This window comes from Haplochromis burtoni, unplaced genomic scaffold (assembly GCF_018398535.1).
Source record: "Haplochromis burtoni strain Fernald_Lab_line unplaced genomic scaffold, NCSU_Asbu1 Contig_196, whole genome shotgun sequence".
Taxonomy (NCBI): Eukaryota; Metazoa; Chordata; class Actinopteri; order Cichliformes; family Cichlidae; genus Haplochromis; species Haplochromis burtoni.
Window position 1 is genome coordinate 570,699 of NW_024582557.1, and position 24,354 is coordinate 595,052.

Genomic DNA, 24,354 nt, shown 5'->3' on the forward strand with positions numbered 1-24,354 from the left:
TGACAGATGTTGAGAAATAGCATTGCTCAGCAGCAACTTATATTTAAACGCTGCTACTTAAATATGCAATGCGATGTACAGTATGCACAGTCTTGTATGTATCAGCTGAGGCTTTTCTTTGTTGTAGTTATTATTGAAGTGATCCTGCCTGAGAAAGAAAGGCCAGACCTTGGAAAGGTTTAATCAATAGAGGAATGTTCTCAGTAATGAAGTGTGTCAGCTTCTTAACAGGACTAAAACCTTCATCAAGTCAATGAGGAGGGGAGAGTTAAACCTGTGGCCCATCTGAATAATCACGCCGCCTTATTGACTGGCCGCCAGACGAGGCGAATGCCAAACACCGGCATGGTCAATCACATGGAGAAACACAGACACACAGGCAAAGATTAGAGATTACATCTCAATAAACAAACATAAACAGAACTAAGGCACACATAATCAAATGCCACATGCAACAATCAACACACATACTTAGAAAAGACACACATACAAAATACTACTAAATACTCTCCGTGATATGCATATTTTTCTTCATGGAATGAAACTGCAACTTGAAAGCAAGAAACTAGTGGTAAAACAATATAACCGAAGGCTAATATGTTTGTTTTTTTTGACAATGTTAAAAGCTCTTTATCACTAGATGGAGGCTAGATGTCAAGGAACTGTTGATGTCGGTACATTCGATTATTTATATTTTGACCCTAAAGTTGACACAGCTTGTTCTTGACCTTGAAAATAATTGTTAAAAATGTTGTTTCCTTAATTAAAATTTGCCTTCTAAAGAAGAATGTGAAGTAGTTGTGTTGAATTTATATATATATTTTAAATTTGTGCAAAAAGCTATGAGTGATAAAAAGGAAAAAAGTATTTCCTATTTTAAAGTATAAGAATTGGTAATTTTGAAACACCTGAGAGTTGCAGTTCTTTTGGGCAGTTGATTCTGTGTTTTTAAGTGATTTTGCAATTGCTATGTTGTTTTTTGGCCCCAGAACAACCCACAACATGGCACTTGCAAAAGTGTTGTCCATCCAGTGATGAACCTTGGAGAGAGAAAGTGCTAGCAAGTTTACTTTACACTCCCATATTCCCTATAAGTGTTACCTATCAGATGAATACACAGTACTTGGGTCATTACTCAAAAAGTGTATCACACATTGTTTTTTACTTTGCTTTACTCTGTAAAATCACCTGAAATCTATTGTCACTCGATTATCAGCTAACAAAACAAACCTTAGACAACAGACCCATACTGACACAAATCCTGTTGGGATTAAGTCAACCCTGCTGGTAAACAGAACCTGTTACTGAAAGCAACCACACAGACACTAGTGTACATTTTACTTGCAAGAGGAGCTTTGGAGAGCATTGCTGCGACTCGCCTGTCCAAGCAACTCCGATTCCTTCACATCCGCCTCACTCTTTTATTGACAGCTAGCAATCATTCATGAATATGAGATTACAAATACACGCGACATTCTTAAGCAGGCATATCTGAACAACATCAGTGTCTGTATTCTGTGTGTGTGGGTGTGTGTAGGTGCATGTGTGTGTGTGTTTCCAGCCATAGACATACGACCTTTCAATGAACATAAACTGGATGCAGAAAAGCAGAAGTAAGCGTCTTGCTAAACTATAAGAACAGGAACTTGCAATAGGTCATGTCTCAAATATACATTTAAAGGTGTGAACTCTCAAACTTTCAAGAAAACGGAACAGTCTGATATTCCTGAGACTATTACCAATGTTATTCTGTTCCCTTTCAGACCGCGCAAAATTACCCAACAGTACCTTATTGAATATTTGTTTCATCCCCCCATCATACGCTGCTACTCCCTTTATTCTATTGCACAATACTATGTCACTTTCTAGAATCGCCTGCACTGATAGTTAAGTTATTTATTCTCCAGGATATAGTTATATATATTTCTTCATTAGAGTTATTTGATACTATGTCTTGCACTATCCTACTGTATATTACTGTATACTACTATTCTTATTGTATATATTGTATATCTTATTCATCTGTTCCTCTGTCTCTCCTGCTGCTTTGAGCATGTACATGACAAAAGAATTTCCCTCGGGATAAATAAAGTTATTCTTATTCTTATTCTTCAAATGCTATAATGGAATTATAACGTCGAGACTGCTTCCGCTCATCTCATGGTACACAAGGAAATATTTCTAAGCATAAATGGGGGCGATCGTGGCTCAAGAGTTGGGAGTTCGCCTTGTAATCGGAAGGTTGCCGGTTCGAGCCCTGGCTCGCACAGTCTCGGCCGTTGTGTCCTTGGGCAAAACACTTCACCTACCGCCTACTGGTGTTGGCCAGAAGGGCCAATGGTGCGATATGGCAGCCTCGCTTCTATCAGTCTGCCCCAGGGCAGCTGTGGCTACAACTGTAGCTTTCCTCCACCAGTGTGTATGACTGGGTGTGTAAAGCGCCTTGGGTTCCCAAGGGGCACTAGTAAAAGCGCTATACAAATACAGGCCATTTACCATTATATAAATGACAATTTTAAATTATTAATTCTGACAAATCCCTACCCTAATAAGTACACAAATAAAATACTTCTTTTAGTTTATATGCATGAACACAATGTTGATAACACAAAGCAAAGTTCAAAAACAGAACAACGGTACTTCTAAGTGCCACAGTGTTTCTGCTCTCGAAACATAAACATGTAGAAATGGAAGCTGCAAGCCTGACTGCTTTGATACCTGTTAAAGATCAGGTTGCTGGCCTCGAGTCTGCACACACTCATCTTTATCATCACTCTGGGTTCTTAACTAGTTTTCTAATTTAAGTAACCACACTAGTGAAACTGCCATGTAATAACTGAATTTAGTATGGTAGCAACTGCGATTACAATAATGTTACTTTGTAATGCATTCAACCTAACATTGCTAATACATTCTAGAATTTCACTTACCAAAACTGAAGGACAATTTTTTGGACACTTTAGACCTTGTAGAAATCCATGTTGCCATAAAATTCTAAAATGCTCCAGTTACACAAACACTGTTGATAGGTGCACTCAGTGATTCTAATTAGGAGAGACCTTGTCTCTCTAGTTGTAATGAAGAAAGAAAATGCTTATTTTTTTATTTCATCAATTTAGTTTTGGTATTTATCTACTGCTGTATGCAAGATTTGTTTGTAGCTATTGAATCCTGTTTTAATAGGTATTTTTTGCTTTGCGTGGCTAGCCTCAAGTGGCTACTGGAGGAACTGTAACTGAAAAAGCCACTACACCCGTGGCTTTGGACAGGATGATGTATATGTGCTTGAACCAACAAGAGTTACAGTGTGTGTGTGCGTGTGTGATAATGTAAGAACACGTCACCCAGTGGACCAGAACAGTGTAGGTCAACGATGCATTTCTTGATAATTTTTGGAGATTAATAGAGTTCTATAAAGAAGAGAAACAGAGTCTCGATCTGAGGATTTGTATGCAAAGAAATATATAAATGGCTGGCCTTGTTCTGAGTTGGTATTGGCTTTGCTGCCTATTTAGCTCTCCAGTGTTTTCTGTGATATCTTTTTCACAAAAAATTCAATATGATCATAAGTAAAATGGGTTTATGACCCCCACTCAAATTAAAGAAGAAAATGAACCATCTCTGAAAAGAAGCTGTTTGTGACAAAACCTCTAACACAGCTGCTGCAAAAGGTGCTTTATGACACGGAAGCTTTAATCCCCTACTGTAAATTCACATAGATAAACATGCACCCAAGATTGTGAACAGTGAATAATAACACCAACTGATCTGCATATGAAAACAGTGTGGTACATAAGCTCTCACTTTCTCGGCATGCAGCGTGCGGGTGCACGCACGCTCTTTCTCTTGCTTATCCACACATCCAGAAAAGCTGGTCATCACTCCCTCTGTCTTCACTCATCTTTCACCACCCTCCCTCTCTTTCTCCTCTCCCTGTCTTTCATTGATCTCTCTCTCTCATTGGACTCATCACTCTGCATTCTCTGAAGACAAAGAGCAACCGCAGGATGACAATCACATTAGAGCACACAATCTATTTATGGCTTTGCTTCATATTTCAACTCTAGTCTCTCTCTCTTTTTCATGCACACACACACACACACACACACATGCTCACACACGCACACACACTCACACACACACACACACGCACACACGCTCACACTCTTTTCCTCTCTCTCTCTTTTCTCTCGTACTCTGTGATAATATAAACGCAGGGTTTTTAGTGGTAATGAGTTTTTAATGAAAAATGAATTATTTACAGTGGCTGGAGGACAGAAGATAAAAAAGAAGAGCAGGTGATATCAAAGCTGTGAAAATAATGCTGCAGTAAAGTTTATCAGAGTTTACTTTGGGTATGCTGATGACTAGATTAGAAATAGATTACTCTGGTATAATAGATTGATTAAAAAAACACATTTTTAATTGATTTGGCTGACTCGAGTTCATGTAGTCTTTAGTGAAGTTAACTGCTGAGCAGTTAAGTCACTCGGAGGAGATTGATTGCCTCTGACAGTTTCAGAATGTAGTGTACAGCCTTGCTCAGGAGACATCACAGGTGCCAGTGTGATATGAGGTGCCAGCCAGCTAAATGCCTGTCTCTCTGATGTGGTGAAGCCTGAAGGCCTTCGTGTTGCTGCCAGCATTTTTACTTTCATTTTTTTATTACAATGTTTTAAGCATCATACAAGCCCTCTAAGACCACATCTTTGAGTGTAAGGAAACTTTAATAGGGATTTTCATCCAAATAGGTCATTTAGAATGAATGTCAAATATCAGTTGCTCAACGTAAATTTCAGCTCATACATTTTTTTGGGGGTGTAATAAAATTTGAATATAATATATATATATATATATATAATAAATATATGATTATAGATAATAATAATTATTTATTAAAATATCTATTTCAACATACATTTGTTTTTAGGCACAAGTTAAATCCTAGCAATTGGTAAACAGTGTATTTGATATCAAAATATCATGGCTTAATCACACTAGGATGAATGTAGGACAGCAACCTCCGTGCGACTAGGTAAAGGTTGTCTGGTGACTGCATTGACTTTTTTGCATTTGGTGACAGATTGCAGCTGCAACTTTAGCAGTCAGTTTGCTTAGTGTGAGTAGTCACACACCTGGTCACTGTCTTCAAAGCCACCATTTCAAAGGAAATCCCACAAGGTTACAATAATTTTTGTCTTCCTGCAGCCTCCAGCCACTGTTTGTTTTTTTTCTCCTTATCCTTCTTCATGTGGTGCATTTTCCATTGGTATACATCTCTGACCTGTCTTCCCCATGTGATGTTTTTGTGTAATGTATGTATGGTCGGAGGGTAAGATGGCACCGCCATTGTGTGCAATAGGTCGGCAGCCTTAACATGAAATTCCCCACTCGTGGGACTAATAAAGGTATATCTTAAATCTTAAATCTTTCCTCATTGCGACCATGGCATTAATTATGTCTGCTCTCACTGACATCATGCGGAGCCAAGATGATGTGAACAAAAGATAAATACATTTTTGGCTCTCATGGATTACTTACTTACATATGCATGGCAGATAGCTGCCCTTCCCTGAGCCAGATTCTGCTGGAAGTTTCTTCCTGTTACAAAGGACTTTCTCCTTCCCACTGTTGCCAAGTGCTTGATTATAACTGTTGGGATCCTTACCTTGCAATATGTCGTAACTTGAGATGACTGCTGTTGTAACTTCACACAATTCATATAAAATTGAATTGAGTTTAACATGAATATCCACCTTTCACTTATAAGTAGCAACACACATGAGAAATCATAACCCCCACACCCCCTCCACCCCACACCGCCACACCCCCACCCAATTGGGGGTATTACCATCATCTTCAGCTTTCACACACACATCGCTACTTCAGTGAACTGTTACTGTGCTAATACCTGAACAAAGCCTTGCTGAAAGAGGAGTTGTTTTTTTTTAATAACTCCTTTAAAAAACAAAAAGCTTAAGAGAGAGAGAAACATTATTCCAGTAAACACAAAGTCAAGGTCAGAATTTGTGCAGCTTTAAACTTTCTTCTTCTCCACAGCTGTGCACTAAGGTCTTGACTACTGATAATAGTTCTTTCGTTGTGAGAGTAAAGGACAAATTGTTCAGCATTTTCCTCTTTTTGGCTTTCCCAACTCAAACTTGTGCCCTCACCGCCCCATTGACTCAGCTTTGCTGTAACCTGCGGCCTATTCTGTGTTAGGGCTCAGACTTGATCTTTATTCAAGTTCACAAGCTTTAGTTCTTCCACCCGTGAGTTCAAAAGGGAGAACCACGAGGGGAGATGAAGGATGGAAGTGTAGAGGGGACGCGCAGTGTGTGGTCCATCGCTGAATGAGGAAGAGAGGGTGGGTGAACTTTTGGAGATTTGCAAAGTTCAATCGCATGTTCATACCACTCCATTTTTTATTTAGAAACTGCAGTCTCCATCTTCAATGCTGCTGTCCACCTGGATGACATCAAGTGTGGCTAAGTTTTAAAAAAGCATTGAGTGTGAAAAATGTTAAATCACTAATTAAAACCAAAGTGAACACTGCTTCTAGAGTAGATTGTTGCCACACACTTCACATTCCTTCTCTTATATGGAAATGATGAAATTTTTACGTGTGTATATTTGTTCTCCGCCATGCACACAAGCAGGTTTTCTTCCATTTACATGGACTGTTTCCAAACACTGAAGTATGTATATAGAGCTTTACTTTTTAAGATTGATTACACAACACATGCTCTGGCATTTCAGAATATTTTACTCAGTTGTATAAACAATGCTTTTTTTTATATATGCTTGTACTGGATATGTGCTTGATGTATTTTCTTAAGTTTACCATAGGAAACCGGCAAAACTAATTCTATATTTTTCTGACGGTCAATCGGTAAATAATTTCTATTGCAATAACCCTCCAAAAATATTTAAACTCATCAGTAGACCACACTGTTAGCCTGTTGTTGCATCCCCCGGGAGGATATTAGTTTTTCCCTTGTGAAATAATGCCTTGTGTTTTGTCTAGGCTCCACCTCCTCTGTTCTGATTGGGTGCTGCTGCCTGACTCAACCTAATCACCAATCAGAGCCCTAAATAATGTCTGTGGAGCTGTGTTTCTGGGCCTTCTGGCCATTTTGATTGCCATTGACTGTAGTCTTATGTGTTTGTGTTCAGATTGCCTGTAGGGGAGCGCTGCCTTTGTTTTGTGATCCATTGTTTTCTCTTGTTAATGTGCTGGTTAGGTAGTAGGTTGTATATTTGTTTTCTCTGGAGTTAGGTAAGTTCCTTTTATTTTCTATTAGGGATGTTTTGTTTGTTATGTTGGCCTTAGTTCTCCCTGAAGTTAAATGCCAGTCTGAACCAGAGCTTTAAACTAGCAGGAAGTAAACCTTTAAAAGCTGCCATCTCGACTCCTCATTCACTATTTTAACTTTATGTTAGTCCTTTCTATCCCCTAGGCTAGCCAGGGGAGGTAACACTGGGCAAAATGAACACACGCTGAAATTTTTATAGCTGCACTCAGGGACACTCACTAGAATAATAAACACCTATTGGAGTATTCCACAATAAATAGAGGGCTGTAATTGTGACCATCTAAAGCTGCTGAACTGAATTTGATAATTTATCAAACGTTTGTCACGATAAGTTCAGAGGGAAAAACATCATTTAGCTTACATGTTGCAGGGACTCTGATCTCTGAAGCACTGATAAATCCAGACCCAAAACCTAACTCAAGATGGGCTGCCACCCTTGTGGATAAGGTAAGATCCCTTCATAAAATTTGAAACCAGCATTTTAAGGTTCTTTCTTCAAAATCAATAAAGGATATTCACACAAATAGATGATATTGGTCATTTTGCTTCTTTCCGCAGTAGTTTTGCATATTTTTGTGAGGATCTATTTTCTTTGGACACGTCTGTGCCTGACATTCCCAACATTTGACAACACTTAAAATCATTATTTTCATAATGAATTCACTTTTTTTAAATTCCACTCTGTATGGACTCAAAAGTGTGAAGTGCATGTGGATCATGTTGTCATGGTTGGGGGGGGGGGGGGGGGGGGTGGGGGGGGGGGGGGGGGGGGGGGGGGGGGTGGGTGGCCACTGCAGCAGTGCCATGTGATGATGGTAATGGTAGGAGCAGAGAGTAATGAAGGAATTGATCTCCACTCGGCAGTAAGCACTTGACATTTCAGCCAAAGCCTTGAGCATCTCACCTGCCCATATACCCCCCCCCCCCCCGTGCTTAAATACCTCTCCCCCTTCTTCTTTCTTTCTTTCTTTGACCTGTTGTTAACACTCAAGTTCATTCCACTTTCTCTTTTCGCAGTCAACTCTCTCCATACTTTGCCTCCATGTCATCTCGAACTTTAATCGGTGTCTCTCTCCGTCTGCCTTTATTGTGATAATTTCTTTCGCCCCTGCTCCCCCAGCCTGTCACACTTTCAGGCACACTCCCTTCTTTTCTCTGACTCTGTCGTTGTTCTGTGTTTTCTCATTCAGTCATACACACATATACACACAAAAGCACACACACACCCCAAGCCACTGGTCCCATGGGTCAGCCCATATTAGCTTACTTGTTAATACTTGGATGGCTCAGGATCAATACTTAATCAACAAATAATGGGATTCCTCAGTCATCCCATATGATCTTTCAATAAAGACTCGAATCTGTCTCGCCCAGACATCCCAGCCACACCCCCCCTCCTCCTCTCCGTTGGGGCATCACCATAGATGAGGAAAGAGTGAGAACGTGAGAGTGAGAGCTCGATCTCGTTCTCACCAAGCAGGTGGAAGGCTAGAGGCAAACTAGACAAATTAGACTTTTGTGTGTGGGCTAATACTTGTGTGTTTACCTAGACAGTGAAAGTGCCATACACACTGAGTGATAAAGGCAACCTTGCATGTCACATTTTAGGAGATTGGCCTAATGGAATTTGATTCCTAATCTGTGTTATTGCAGTTAATACTGTATCAAGACTATTAAACTAAAAAACACTTAAAGTTGTAGTTTAATGCTTAGAATTGCTGCTCCTTTTCAGTTTCTACTTCTTGTTCTTATACAGAAACACTCAGTGAAAGCCTCTGGTGTTGAGACATGAAGCAAAGGCAGAAGTGTGAAAACCTGAAAAGGTCACCTGAGGCTGATTTCAAAAGCAAATCCCAACTCTCAGGCTGTGTGATTTTTCTTTATATATTTCATTTTTATTGGAGACACAACAGTGCTGTAATTCTAAACATTAGACACAGACAGATGTCCCAACACTAACAGCTGTAGATGTCTATTAGACCCACCTCTGCTAATTCCAGCCACTGACCTGGACTTTATGGTGTTGCTTCCTTTTGAAGCAATTATTAGAATTACTAAATAAATATAATAGCCTATTACGCGGAAGAAGTTCATGCTTAAGTTTTAAGTGAGTGACATCCAGGTATTCTATTGGAAGAGTTGTCGTACAGTGTATATAGTCCATACCTGCAGCTTAGCTGATAACTTTGCAGTTTATCCTCTCATCTAAATGTGGCAACTTCTGGCTCACTCAATCAAAATGAAATAATATCTCAGCAAGCATTCACATGTGGGCCCACAGTGGGCAGGTGTGGGGGTAGTGTGGGGCTGTATGGGCAGGGCACTTATCCTACACAGGCCTCCAAAGAGAGAATTCAATGGGCACCTTACAGTGGACTTCCACACAGAAAACTGTTATGGTGATCCGTGTAGTGCCCCTTACAGTTTTGGCCATTTGGGTCACAGTTCACCCACACAGCCCAGCTGTTTGCTGGTGCAATATGTATGATAAGGAAACATCATCCAGGGAAATATTACTGTTGTAGAGAAGATACAACATGTTTGTCTATGCTGTCAAAAATCTGAGGCTGAGAGAAGGCCTTCTAATGTGTAATGGGTAGAAGGATGTGTGTTACTAATGCAGTTAATTTTTCTCTGACTATATTAGTAGACAGGGCTTAAATATTGCATACACATGCACAGGTATTTTGGTAAACATAGCTTTTGTGTACACGTAACCAACATTTTAGGTCACTGCAAATGGAGCTTTTGAAAAACTCCCTCCAGGGGGAACATTTTCAGAAACTCACATTTACATGTGGACGAGGAGAACAGATATTTTATCTTTCAGTGTCAAAGGTGCGTGCTTTTATCTCTTTTGACGTCAGCGTTATTGTTTGTAGGCTTATGATCGGCCAACATTTCTATAAGGTTAGGGTTATATCACCACCTGTTGCTTTGTGCTGTTGCTCTTGATACAGCTTGACGTCTTTTTTTTTCTTCCTGTTCTTTCATGTAGACTGAACTATTTTTCAGAACAAAAGCATAAAATCCACATTTTAAAAGAATACCTGTATATGTGTGGATGGAGCCAGACAGCTTGACTTTGTTGGTTTTTAATTAGTTATTTTAGCCGCAGCTTTTCAGCTTTTCCTTCTTGTTGAACTGCAGACCAGGACATACTGTATAGAGCAGAATCTCAAAGAAACATTTCTATTATCGAGAAATGAGGCAGTATTCAGAGCAAATGGAGCACTTACCCAGTATTTATATGGTATTCCTGCTAAAATGCTTATTGAGTGTCCAGAAAATAATCTCTCACAATGGCAGGTGGTTTTCAAAAGCATTTCCAGAGGACTAAAAATGAAAACAGATCACATTAAACTTGTTTTGCTTGTAACAACAGATTTAGTTCAAAGTCTTCATGAGATACAATGCATTTTTTCTACTCATTCAATGGAAATGATTAGTTAATTAAAGTGTGCATTTCCTACGTGTGGGATATAGACAGCATGTGTCTGTTGCAGAACTAACTTTCAACAGGTTTTTGTCAATCAATATCTAACAACTGTGGCCTAAAGGTATTTTGAAAAGTTGCTATTGTCTTAAAGAAAAGTATGAAAAAACCCACATTCTTGGCAGGGTTTGAACCTCACTGGGACACTGAAATCTAATGAAAAAGTAGCTCGCTAAAGAGCAAATGAAAACAGACTCTCAGACACATCTTGGACATTCAGGCTCTGCTTCACAGAATAAGAAAGTCAAATGAAATTTAACTTTTCTGTAAAACAGGCAGCTGGAAAAAAAAAGAAGAGTAACACAAAATCAAACCAGGAATATTCATTTTTGAATCTATAGTAACTTATTCATTGTGCAAGAAAGCACCTTGGAAGAATCTAGGAGGAAATGAGTATTTTATTTTTGTGGTTACAGGTAAAGGTGAACTTAAAGTTAACAACAAAATGGCGCCGGTGAGGTCGGCTGCCGTGCTGGATGCTCTGCCCCAACTTCTCCACTTTTTGCAGTTTTTCGTCACATTTTGCTATATCTGCCATAATCTTGCATGGGTATCATGCAAAACACACAAATTCGCTACAGTAGAGACACTTTGGTTTCTATTGGTCTACAATACACGAACATTTCACCATGTTTAACTCCGGACCCAGCCTGGCCAAAGGAGATCCTGAGAGAGAACAAAGGACGCGACCCTAAGCGACGGCCTCGAGGTAAACGAGCCGGCATCAGGAACAGGCTACGGGCTCGCGCACACCGCGTACCCATGCCCAGTATCCTGCTAGCCAATGTTCAATCCATCGAGAACAAGCTTGATGACCTCAGAGCCAGAATCAAGTTCCAGAGAGACATTTGGGACTGCAACCTCCTCTGCTTCACCGAGACTTGGCTGAACCCAGCGATACCAGACCACGCCGTGCAGCCGACAGGGTTCTTTTCGGTTTACCGCATGGACAGGACAATGGAGTCGGGGAAGAAAAGAGGTGGTGGAGTGTGTTTGATGGTGAACAACAGCACAAACATCTCCCCACTCACACGCTCTTGCTCGCCCAATCTGGAACTTTTGATCGTTAAGTGTCGCCCTTTCTATCTCCCTCGGGAATTCACTGCGGTCATTGCCTGCACTGTTTACATTCCGCCTCACGTGGACTCGGACACTGCCTTATGTGAGCTACATGAGGCTCTCACACATCAACAAACACTTCACAAAGATGCCGCACTCATTGTTATGGGGGATTTTAACAGAGGGAATCTCAAACGGACATTTCACAACCTTCACCAGCACATCAACTGCCCCACCCGGGGCACTAGGACATTAGACCACTGCTACACCCCGTTCAAGAACTGTTACAAGGCTCAGCCCCTGCCGGCATTTGGAAAATCGGACCATGCTGCCATCTTCCTCATGCCTGCTTACAAACAAAGGCTAAAGCAGCAACCACCAATCAGGAGGGAGGTCGCTCGCTGGACGGACCAATCAGTGGCCGCGCTGCAGGACGCACTGGATGACGCAGACTGGGACATGTTTCGGCGCAGCTCTGATGACATCAACATGTTTACGGAAGCGGTTGTGGGATTTATCGGGAAACTAGCGGACGACACAGCAGGAAGAACTATCATCCGAACGTTTCCCAACCAGAAGCCGTGGGTGGATAAAAACATCCGCGACGCTCTGAGATCACGCACCGCTGCCTACAATGAAGGGCTCGTCTCCGGTAATATGGACTTATACAAGGCTGCGTCCTATAACGTGCGCAGCGCGGTCAGAAAGGCAAAGCCGAGCTACGGGGAAAAACTAGAGTCACAGCTACAACAGTGCGACTCTAGGAGCCTGTGGAAAGGACTGCGGACTATAACGGACTATAAACGACCAGCTTCTTCAATGATGAATGCCGATGCTTCACTGGCTGATGAGCTGAACACGTTTTATGCTTGCTTTGACGCCGCAGCAATTAAAACAACAAACGGCTGCGCGCTCAGAGTGCACCAGTGAAGAAAATGCATTCATCATCACAGAGCATGCCGTGAGGAACACCTTCAGGAGGGTGAACACCAGGAAGGCAGCAGGACCAGATGCAATCCCTGGCTGGGTCCTGAGAGCCTGCGCTGACCAGCTAACACCGGTGATCACGGAGATCTTCAACCTCTCCCTGGCCCAAGCTGTGGTTCCCACGTGCTTCAAACAGTCCATTATTGTCCCTGTTCCAAAGAAACAACAGCCCGCTTGCCACAATGACTACCGTCCAGTAGCACTGACTTCAATTGTGATGAAGTGTTTTGAAAGACTGATGAGAGATCACATCACTTCTTCACTTCCTGCCACCATCGACTCACTTCAGTTTGCTTACCGGACTAATCGTTCCACAGACGATGCCATATCTCACCTGCTCCACACATCCCTGAGTCACCTGGACACTGGCAGAGGGAATTATGTTAGGATGCTGTTCGTGGACTACAGTTCAGCATTCAACACAATAATTCCCTCTAAGCTTTTCACCAAGTTGACGGATCTAGGACTCAGCTCATCACTGTGTCAGTGGATCCTCAACTTCCTCACAGACAGACCCCAATCAGTGAGGGTGGGAAAACAAGTCTCCCCCTCCATCTCACTCAGCACTGGAGTGCCTCAGGGCTGTGTTTTAAGCCCCCTGCTGTACTCACTGTACACTTATGACTGTGTAGCCACATCCGACACCACCTCCATTGTCAAGTTTGCTGACGACACTGCTGTTGTGGGCCTGATCTCCGACAACATCGAGACGGCCTACCTGGAGGAGATTAGGAACCTGGAGACCTGGTGCCAGGAGAATAACCTCCTCCTAAACATCAGCAAGACTAAGGAGCTGATCGTGGACTTCACTACAAAGCAGGCGAGGAATTACAAACCCCTCATCATCAGTGGCACGCCAGTGGAGAGAGTGGACAGTTTCCGATACCTGGGTGTCCACATCACTCAGGACCTGTCATGGTCCTGTCACATCAACACCCTGGTTAAGAAAGCCCGTCAGCGTCTCTTCTTCCTCAGAAGACTTAGAGACTTCCATCTGCCACTGAAGGTGCTCAAGAACTTCTACTCCTGCACCATCGAGAGCGTCCTGACGGCAAACATCTGCACCTGGTTTGGGAACAGCACCAAGCAGGACAGACGAGATCTGCAAAGGGTGGTGCGCTCGGCAGAACGCATCATTCAATCAGAGCTCCCTGACCTGCTGTCCATCTACACCAAGCGGTGCAAGTCCAAAGCTAGGAAGATTATGATGGACCTCTCCCATCCCAACAATGGACTCTTCTCACTGTTGAGGTCTGGGAAGCGCTTCCGCTCCCTTAAGGCCAAAACAGAGAGAATGAGGAGGAGCTTCTTTCCCCAGGCTATTCGGACCCTTAACCAGGTGTAGGACTGGACTCTCCCACACACGTCACTAAAAGACTGGACTCTCACACACATCACATCACCACACGCACCACGACACATTTCCTATAATCCTATAATTCCTATAATTTATAATCTTTATAATCTTTATAATCTCTTCTGTTATTTGCACATTCTTTACTGTAAATTCCTAAGTTAATTTGTAAATTTTGTAGTAACCTGTAAGTTGTAAATATTGTAAAACTTTTTTTCTGTCATTTAATGGTCGGGCATTGTACAGCTACAAGCATTTCACCCCCATGTCATACTGTGTATGGTTGTGTGTGTGTGACAAATAAAATTTGAATTTGAATTTGAATTTAATGGGGGAAGTGCTTTTTCAAGGCAAGGAAATTTGATGCTTTGAGTTTAACCAACATATTTTTATTGATTTATAGGCAAAGTTCATAAATCTTAAATCACACAATGTAATATACTAGGGTTGGTGTCGTTCCTACGTCATCGTTGGTCCAGGGTCAACATTGCAATTCACCAGTAACGCTGTTTGAGGCGTCCGTTAGCATTAGCCAAAAAGTCAGCTAAAGCTGTTTGAAACTATGATTGTTCACCAGTGGTCAATGTGTACCCTCCAGAGACATCCAGAGACTATCCATACGATAGTCAAACCTGTCCTATAGTTTTGTGGGCATGTCACTGCTGTTGTTATGCCATGTACAGGCAACCTTGTGAAACTCACAAACCCCCTCTTTCAAACTGTACTCGTTTAGGTCATTACTAGTGAACAGTGCGGTATTAAAGCACTCTGAAATCGGATAATTCTTTTTGATACACCGTATATGTCGAATTACCCGCTGACTTTCTCTGAAACACCAGACAACCTTTTTTCAGAGCAAGTTTTGTTCTAAATTCAGTGTTTTTCTTAAATGCCATAGATTAGAAGATTTAGCTTTTCACTGTAGTTCTCTCTCAAACTTTTCTCTGTTTGATGTAGCGGTATTATAAGACCTCTTAACCCCTGACCTTTGACGTCCTGCAACCAATCTGCTTGTAATCTTTTCGTATGGATCCTAGTGTGTGTGTGTGTGTGTGTTTTTTTTTTTTTTAAAATCTCGCTCACATTGTAAGTTGCTCTGCATAAGCGTGTCAGCTAAATGCCTAAAAAGGAAAAGTAAAATGTAAATGCACTGTACAGAAAGCTGTGTTGCTGTATTAAGTTGAGCAGCCTCCAACATGGGTGCAGCGTGATAAATCCCTGCAGCTTCGCATGCTAAACAGCTTCAACCTGGCTGCAGCCAGCCAGCTCCCTGTAAACAGGCTTTGTGTCACCATTGTCATATCGCAGCGCCATTAATATACATGAGAGTCTGAGGCCTTAAGATGCTTCACAGAGAGCGAGAACACTGGCAGCCTCCTCTCTCCTCTTTGTTACTATCTCTCTTCTTTTCCTCCATCCTTCCTCTACCCTCCTTCATTTGATGTTCTTTTTCACTCCTCCTCCTTTCTTTGGCACTTTTGCTCAGCTCTTATTGCTCGCTCGCTCTATCTTTGCACCTTCTCACTTATTTTTTTCTTTTCTCATCTGCTTTGCAATTTTAGCATACAGGCAATTTTTTTCTAGACAAATGAAATCAATCACTTTTCCCCTCCCCCCGCTTACCTGTCCTGAGTCTTTATTCTTGCTTTTATACGTGTAAGCTAAATAAATATAATTCATTGATTTTTCTTGTCTAGATGTAGGAGATTTAGAGGCACATACTTATCAAGTAAGAACTTGAGTCACATGACTTGAAATTACAAATAAACTTCATCAAACTGAACTTCATTCAGGTTTTCGATTTTTATTGCCTATAGTTGATGATTGAGCTTCCCTATACACAATGTGAGTGTAAGGTTTTGTATCAGAAGTCTAACATTCTTCTGGTGTAACTAACATTTTTACCTGAGTTCACTTCAAAGTTAAAAAAGCCATTTGGCAAAAGGATTTGTCACATGACAAAAGTGAGGCCAGCCCTGTTCCAAAGGCAGTTTATACCTTTCTGTTTGATGTGAAGACTTAAACACAATGGATTCCAGTCGTATGGCAGGGCATCTTATATTGATTCTATAATATATGTAATAACTGCATATTTTCTAGACTAAATTTTGTAGATCAGACACGCTTTTGTATGTCTTTCATCACGAGTGTGATCTTTTAAAATGATGCTATTAAAAATCGTTCATTTCTTTCAATTCTCATTTTCCTGAGAGATTATTTGAACTCTGTTGTGTAAGTAGAGCATCGGATAGATGACACCTCATCAAATCTGGATGTTAAGACTGTTAACACGCAACTATTTTGATTTCATTAAATATGTATTTTTTATGTGCAGTATATGCGTTCTGAGAATTTATATGGAAACTGCTAGCACCATTAACACTTACAATAAAATCCTCTCTTAAAAAAGTGATTACAAAACAAAGTAAATTAACAAGCACAGTTTTTAGTACAGACTTTAACCTTTTACAGAGCAACTGAAACAAATCTAAGCAATATTGCAAATCTAACTGTACATTAAAACATTCAGAGCAGTGCCCATGTAAAGCAGTTAAACTGATCAACCGAAGTAGTGACGCCCGTAAAGCCCACTGTTCTCAGTCTTAGTGCAATTTTTGGTCGTAAATGTTTTAAAAGATGCCATTTGTATGATGTAACATGTAATATGATTTGCTAGCAGCTGTTTGCGTAGCATTGGCCATTAGCGATGCTTCAAGCTAAACAACAATTTTACATTTTGGCTAAACAAGCCCGGTAAAGATAAGTAGTAGGAGGTGCAGGTGAGTTTTGTTTTTGTCTCCATGTTGGTATTCGCATAATGATGAAACATCAAACTAACACTATGACTAGCGACTCACAAACCTTTTTCTATTTCCACCTTCCAGTACTCAGCCACTGAAGCTAACTAGGAAAAACCATAGCTGACTGATAGCTTGCTAAAATTAGCATTGTAGTGAACGTTTGCCATTGGCCTCCTCCACTTTTTTTTTCTTTTCTGTGCAGCTTTTGTTCTTTTTCTGTATATCGCTTTGCTCTGTGTGTGTGTCTTTACATGTTATTTCTCTCCACTCGCTCATCTGTCTTGCCTGTCATTCCTCAGCTCTTCCTTTTTCTCACACACAAACACTGATCCATCACGTAGCTGCTCTCTCCCCTTCCTTCTGTTTGTTCTTGCTCATATTCTTTCCATAAGACCCATCACCCTGAAACCAGGCTGGAACCAATACACATATTTCTGTGTTTCCACAGAATATATGTGAGAATATGTGTGTGTGCAGGTACACAGACGGAGAATGCGAATGCCCACTGTGGCTCGTCTGTGTTATAGACGCATAAATGCATAAATGTACGTGTGGCAGAATTTGTTTACAATGACTCCTACCAGTACTCTACAGTATGTTACATAACTTTGAATAATGTGGGAAAAAGATACTCTTTATCACTTCATCGGCTCTCTCTCTTTCTCACTCCCTCCCTCACTGTCAGATAGAGTGATTTATAGACGGTGTGTTTCCCTCTCCTTATCTCTCCCTCCCTCTCTGTCTCCTCCTTGCTTTCTTTCTATTAGTTGCCTCTCGATGCTGTGGTCTCCTTCACTTCCTTCTGCTTGTGTATTTGCGCCTGCAGCCGAGAAGTGTGCACCGGCTCATGGGAAGCAGGGTCAGGTGTAAAACTCGTCGAGGCGAGTTGCCATTCTGCCAGCGGTTTCCTTCCCGCTCAGACATCTGTGTTTGACACCTTAGCGACCTCGCCCATCAGTGTTCTTTCACAAACTGTTCTTTTTGGATACTTACAGTGGCCACCACAGGAAATAGATGCATGGCATAAAACAAGACCATAAAAAACACACGTTTCATAAGTATACAAAAATTGCCTAAAGAGAGTCTGAGACATAGCTAGTGAGAGTCACAAGGAAGAAAAGTTGTATTGATATTGCTATCTCTGTTGATGCACGCACTATTTTCAACCTTATTCTTGTGATGAGTGCTCTCTGTTATGACAGACTGCATTTAGTAATTTAGACCCATAATTGTACAAGTAGTTATATGTAATTTGTACAGCCACTTGATTGCTGTCCCTTTGCCTTCCTCTCACTTCCCCTCTCCATCCCACCCTAATGTTGCGTTAAAGAGACAACGCACATGTTGAGGTTACAGTGGCAGCCGTGGCATGTGTGTTTCTTTATGCATGATTGATGCCTGTGACTGTCTGTGAAGTGTTTGCATGGGGACACACTGAACTGAACTGAAAATGACCATATTTATATTTAACCCTGCCAATCATACCTTGTATTTGCTGGGAAATAAAGCCCTAGCGTTTAGTCTTACTTTGTGACTGTCAGCTAAAAGATTGACGTTAACAAATCCTGTGTTAAAATGCTTTCTCAACTACAAGAGTAGGAAATGGCTCTGAATACAACAGGTGCCAGATAAAAAGAGAAGAACAAACTTACTCTAAGTAACTGCCATAAACTCTTTTAGTAAGAAAAATTTCAATAATTACTTTCAATTATTGCTGCACTATTTACTGTGGCTGTGGCTACAATGTAGCTTGCCATCACCAGTGTGTGAATGGGTGGATGACTGGATGTGTAAAGCGCTTTGGGGTCTTTAGGGACTAGAAAGCGCTATACAAATACAGACCATTTACCATTTTACCATTTACTGCATTAATGCTTTAAGCCACTTTTGTCCATGACTTTTGGTTAGATTTACTTGTAGCAGTACCAATGCTACCAAGATGATCAATAGTAGCTCAGCAGGTAGCATGGTTCATCTTTTAACTGGAAGGTTGGTGGTTCAATTCCTGTTTTCTCCAGTCTAGGATAAGATACTAACCCCAAATTGGTCCCCAGCGCATTCATCAGAGTGTCAATGTGTGCTTTAAGGCAGCGGTCCCCAACCTTTGTTGCGCCACGGACCGGTTTAATGTCCGACAATATTTTCACGGGCCAGGTTTCACAGATAAATATAACAAAATAAAATGACCAAGACAAAAAATGGTATTTTGTAAATATAATAATAAATGAGAATTCACTGTGTAATGGTGTAACTTTATTAGCAGCGTCCTCCTGAAATGCACCAACAACATTGAGAGTAATATCCTCCTCTCTGCCCCTTAACGCTCTCAGGTCGCTATGGTAACGCATAATCCACATTTCTTTCAAAATACAACACACAACTACAACATGGGAAAAGACAAAGCGAAACCGAGTTTATGATAAAAACCCCGAAAACCATAAATTTCACACCCGAGCCTCAACTCTTGCGGCCTGGGTACCAAACGACTCATGGACCGGTACCGGTCTGTGGTCCACGGGTTGGGGACCACTGGTTTAAGGTTAGACAGAAAGCACTTAAGCATAGAAAAAAGTCCCTGTGTGAATGACTGAATGAGGCATGTTGTGTAAAACACTGAATAAGAACCATATTCTCTGCAACTTTTGATCTATTTATTACTTTTTGTTTCTTGTTATTTCTATTTCTATACTTTTAAATTATGAGTTGCGTTTAACTGTTTCATTCACTTTAAACTAACCAACTTTTTGGCTTACTTTTAGGGCTGTTATGATATCAGATTTTCATTTCAAAATGACTTTTGTTAAAAAAAAAAAAATCACAATACTCATATTACTGTAATGGCTTAAGAAAATTTGAAAAATAAAAATCACTATAGGTTTAAATCATGTATAACATTGTTCGCTGATTGTTTTCTTGTTTGATAAACTCAAAATTCACAGGAGAAGAAGTTTTCTTTCAGCTCCCCTTTTATTCATGAGGAGTCGGTCGTTGTGTAAGAGCTGCATATTTTGTTTGGGCAGATTTTTATGCTGGATGCCCTTCTTGTCTCCTCCTGGACTCAAACTGGGGCTCACATTACAAATGTGTAAACCATTCAAAATACATAATACCAGTACCAGTAATTCTTTGGTACTGTGGTATTTAAACAAAGCTCAATTGGTACTCAGTTCTCTTGCAATGTTCTCACAGGGGGCTAATTAAGTTTCAGCTTATAAAAATGAAACTATTTTCAAAACCTGTAAAAGCATTTTGCATTCAAATATATTGGAAATAGCTCATAAGATTCCAGGAAATAATTAAAAAAAACTTTTTTCTGTCATAACGAGAGGAAACAAAAGTACAGACATGGTGTACTTAGAAGTACACAGACTAGTGTTAAAAATACTCCAGTAAAAAGTAATGATTCAACTTCTTTACTAAGTAATAGTGAAAAAGTACAAGCTTTGAAATGTACTGAAATTTAGAAAGCCTTTGGAGTAGCTTTGGAGGACGTTTCTAGCAGCTATTTATGTGCAAATCTAACTGAACCTTGTGCTATATTAATGTAATAATAAAATAATATCAGTAGATGGGAATACAAACTGTATTTTAGGCTAAATTTTAATTCTAATAAATGCACTCAGCTTGAATCAGTTAAACAGAACATGAGCAGAAAAAAGAAAGGCATTTTTTTAAAAGGCTCTATTTTCTGTTGCCTACATTGTAGAAGCTGACTTTGTGTTTAAACAGGAAAATGAGTACAGTCAGGAGTTAAAGTGGATTCATCAGGTGAAGGAACCCTAAAATCAGTTGTAGTGGCTCAGTGTGGGGAAAAGAATCACAACACAATAACCTCTATTGAGTGGTCCAGTAGATTTACCTAACGTAGTCTGTGATCAGTTGACCTGCTGCTGCTGCTCTGAGGTTTACTGCTCTTTGCAGATTTACAGAACAAAATTCAACATGATGTCAGCAGATGTTTGGTGAGCTGTCTTGGATGATTTCCTTCCTAATGGACAGTAGAGTGTTTATGGTGTCCTTTTGCTAGACGGTATAAAGTTGGTATGAAGGTGGAATTCAGTCAGTTAATCTATGACATACCTTGGTGTGACCAAAAGAAACAAAGCCTACAGCTGTGCTAAGTTCACCCAAATCCTGAAGGAAAACATTCTTTTTGTATCGAGTTCAGTGAACTTTTTGACGCAGGTTTACATGCATATATAGGGACCTCGGGAGGCAGGCAGTGTTGTGAAAACGACATCCTCTTTACCAGTATTTACCAGGGTAAGTTACTTTAAATTATTAACTTAGTTACATTACTAGTTACTTCTATGAAAAGTAACTCAGTTACTTCAAGTTACTCTTTACTTTCAAAGTTCAAACTAGTTACTAGGGAAAGGTAACTTTGTTTTTACTCAGAATTCTCTTATTAATGTGTTGCTTCCCTAACTGGATATCCAGCAAGGATGCCAGTCTTCTAGCTTGCTTACATGTTAGCACTATCTTGCCACAAGTGCACTGTGCCACTTGTGCATATTTCCACGAGTGAAATCCCACCCCTGGACCGTCATCGACTGCTGGCATGATTCTAGCCTACGTCGCAGCGGCACGTGCGCTTTTTATGTCCAACACGGAAACTGCAGTCGTGGTGCTTTCGATTGTACTCGGAACTCGGTAATTCTGCCTTCTGAGTAGGAAGATGTAGGTAACTCCAGACTGCAGAGGAGCTGCATACAGGGCTGGACTGGGACAAGAAATCGGCCCGGGCGTTTTGACTAGAGACTAGAGACTAGAGACCGGCACACCATTATAGGAAAAACCATAAAGCATTTGAATGAAAACAAACTCTTTTGTGACAGTGATGTACTCTGTCTTGTTGGTATATATGTCTCAATCTAATAAACTTAAACCTACACCATCCTCCCTATTCTGGTATTCTAAACAGTACCTGAAAGTAGACTGCTTGGTCGAGTTAACCTCCTGAACTATCTACAACACATGGTGAAAACCTGAAATTAAGACAGAGAAGAGACGTGAGACATGATCATTACTGAATATTAAAAATAATAAATGACAGATTTAGTGATATTTTCATAAACTATTTATTTACCACATCAATTAACAGCATGGCAAAAATATTTTTCTAACATGTCAACCTTTAAAAAGTGAAAGGAGATAGAAAGACAGGTGAGAAAGAATAAAACTTAATTGACTTTTTGATGGCATTTTACACACAGTACTGGTACAGAATCTAGAAAATGTGGGAAAATACTGCCATCAAATACAGTACTTACTTTTGGAGAAATTATGATGGGACCATGAAAAAAATTATTATGTACAATAATGGATTTCTATACATTTTACATCAGATTAAAATGTTTGTTGCAAGATTCAGATAATTATTTGTTAAAAGTGAGACATTTTAAATGAAAATAAGAAAGAAAAGTTCTTTGTGCCCCCCTTTTCCCTGTTAATGCCCTACCTGCCCCCCTGGCAAAACTTTGGAATATCCGCCCCTGCACAGTTACCAGCTGTAAAAAAAAAAAAAAGGATCCTGGTGTTATTTGTCTCTCAGTAACAGTTCAACTCATTCATGTCAGCTAAAAGGTAAACCTGTTTCTCCATCACCTGTTCAGCTCTGATGATTCAGTAAGGACATCTCCTGGTTTCATCTTCATGTTTCCCTCTCACCACATATCCAAACCGACATCATGACCAACAGCTTTTACAGCTGTGGCTCCAGCAAACATCAGCTGATACTAGAAGGTAATATTAAATAAATTCTACCAAAAGCTGATCAAGCTTAAAGATGCTGCTGTTGTTTAGCGCGACCTCCGCCGGTTCCCTCTGTCTGGCGCAAAGTGGGCGATAAACAAACAAGAGAGAAAAGCCGATCAGCTGATCATTGATCAGTTTCATGATTGAAGTAGCAACAGGGGAGGAAGGGGGAGAGAATGAGAGAAGAGGCAGCTGTGCAGCGTAAAGACAGAAAAACTCCAGCTTTGTGTCTTTGTTTCATTGTAACTGAAGTATGGGACAAATCGCGTTCCTTTTCAGCTCAATACGAAACCCGTAATATTTTCTCTGAATACAAGACGATTCCGTTTTTTAGGGGACGGTTGGAAACTCTAAAAATTAACCTTATGAATAAAAGTTCAACATCAGTAACATCATAGCACCCGTCCAGCTGTATAGAAACTCTGTCATGCTAGCTAGTACACAGTACAAGTTATTGTAACTGACTGTAAAAAGTCAGGACAATGAAAATAAACTCCACCTAAACTTGGTTTATATCTGACCCAGATAGACTGCAGGTCATAACTTCTTACCTGAAGTTCAGTTTACCTGACACTCAGACCGGCCCCGCTTCGGGTCTCTGCTCCTCCGCCTCCCCTTTCCCTCATCCACCTGCTGACCTCCACCACTTGCTAATGTTACTGAATCTGTGGAAGCTCCGCGATAGCCACCACCAAACAATTGAGTTATTTTTACACATCTGCCAGCATGTGGCCAATCCACCACCTTTCATTGTTTATACCGTTACGGAAAAAGAAAAAGAAAAAAAACCATTGGCCCATCAAAACGAAAAATTACCATCGGCCCACCGAGTACAGCTATGGCTGCATATGTGTTTAGTAGTAATTTGTTTTTGTGGAGGGCTAGGAAAACAGGCATTGCCATATTGGAATTCCGACTTCTCTGACGAGGCTAACCAGAACTCCGTTTACTCGCGCGTGACATCATTCCCAGGGCCGTGTTCCGATTTCCGAGGTAAGTCGAACGCAGCACTCGAAGTAAGGAATAACGACCCTATCTAAATCCCAGTAACCATTAACGCGTTCTTGATTTTGGCATAATAACTAGTTATCGTGCTTGTTACTACGATAATGACGTAGTTACTGTGACACGTTACTTAATAACGCATTAGACCCTACACTGCTCTTTGCTAGTTGAGATAGCTCCAAAGTTTTTATAAATTAGCGATGCATTTTATAAATTAAACATTTCAACATAATACAACACAAACTCTCGCAGAGAAACAAGTCAGAGAGAATCTGATTTAAAAACATGAGGACTTACATGTCAGCTTTAAATGTCCATTTTATTAAAAACCACTGAGCAGTGCTTACCTTTAAATCTAACCTCTGTTCTCACTTTCCTGTCCTCTTTCTTATCTTTCTCCATCTCTGAGTGAATTTAACTCTCTTTCTTTCCTCTCCCTGTGAAATTCAGCGACTGGAGCTTTAGCTAGCAACACACTGCAAGACAAATAGTTTTCAGAAAAATAACTACTGAAATAATGAAAAGATACCTGGAAATTCTAATTAAGTACAGTAACGAAGATTTGTACAGCATTATTTC

General features: G+C 40.5%; 1 long non-coding RNA gene across 11 annotated transcripts in view; it reads left to right on the top strand.

Annotated features, from left to right (window-relative positions):
- Positions 1 to 24,354, top strand: part of LOC102302168 — a 445,058-nt gene that overhangs the window by 339,482 nt on the left and 81,222 nt on the right. The window contains exon 6 of one of the 11 annotated variants that reach the window (XR_006055025.1): positions 17,781 to 18,783. The exons of the other annotated variants lie outside the window; for them this stretch is intronic. This is a non-coding gene — a long non-coding RNA (uncharacterized LOC102302168). Of the gene's footprint in view, positions 1 to 17,780; positions 18,784 to 24,354 lie in introns of those variants that run through there. 11 annotated transcript variants of the gene reach the window in all.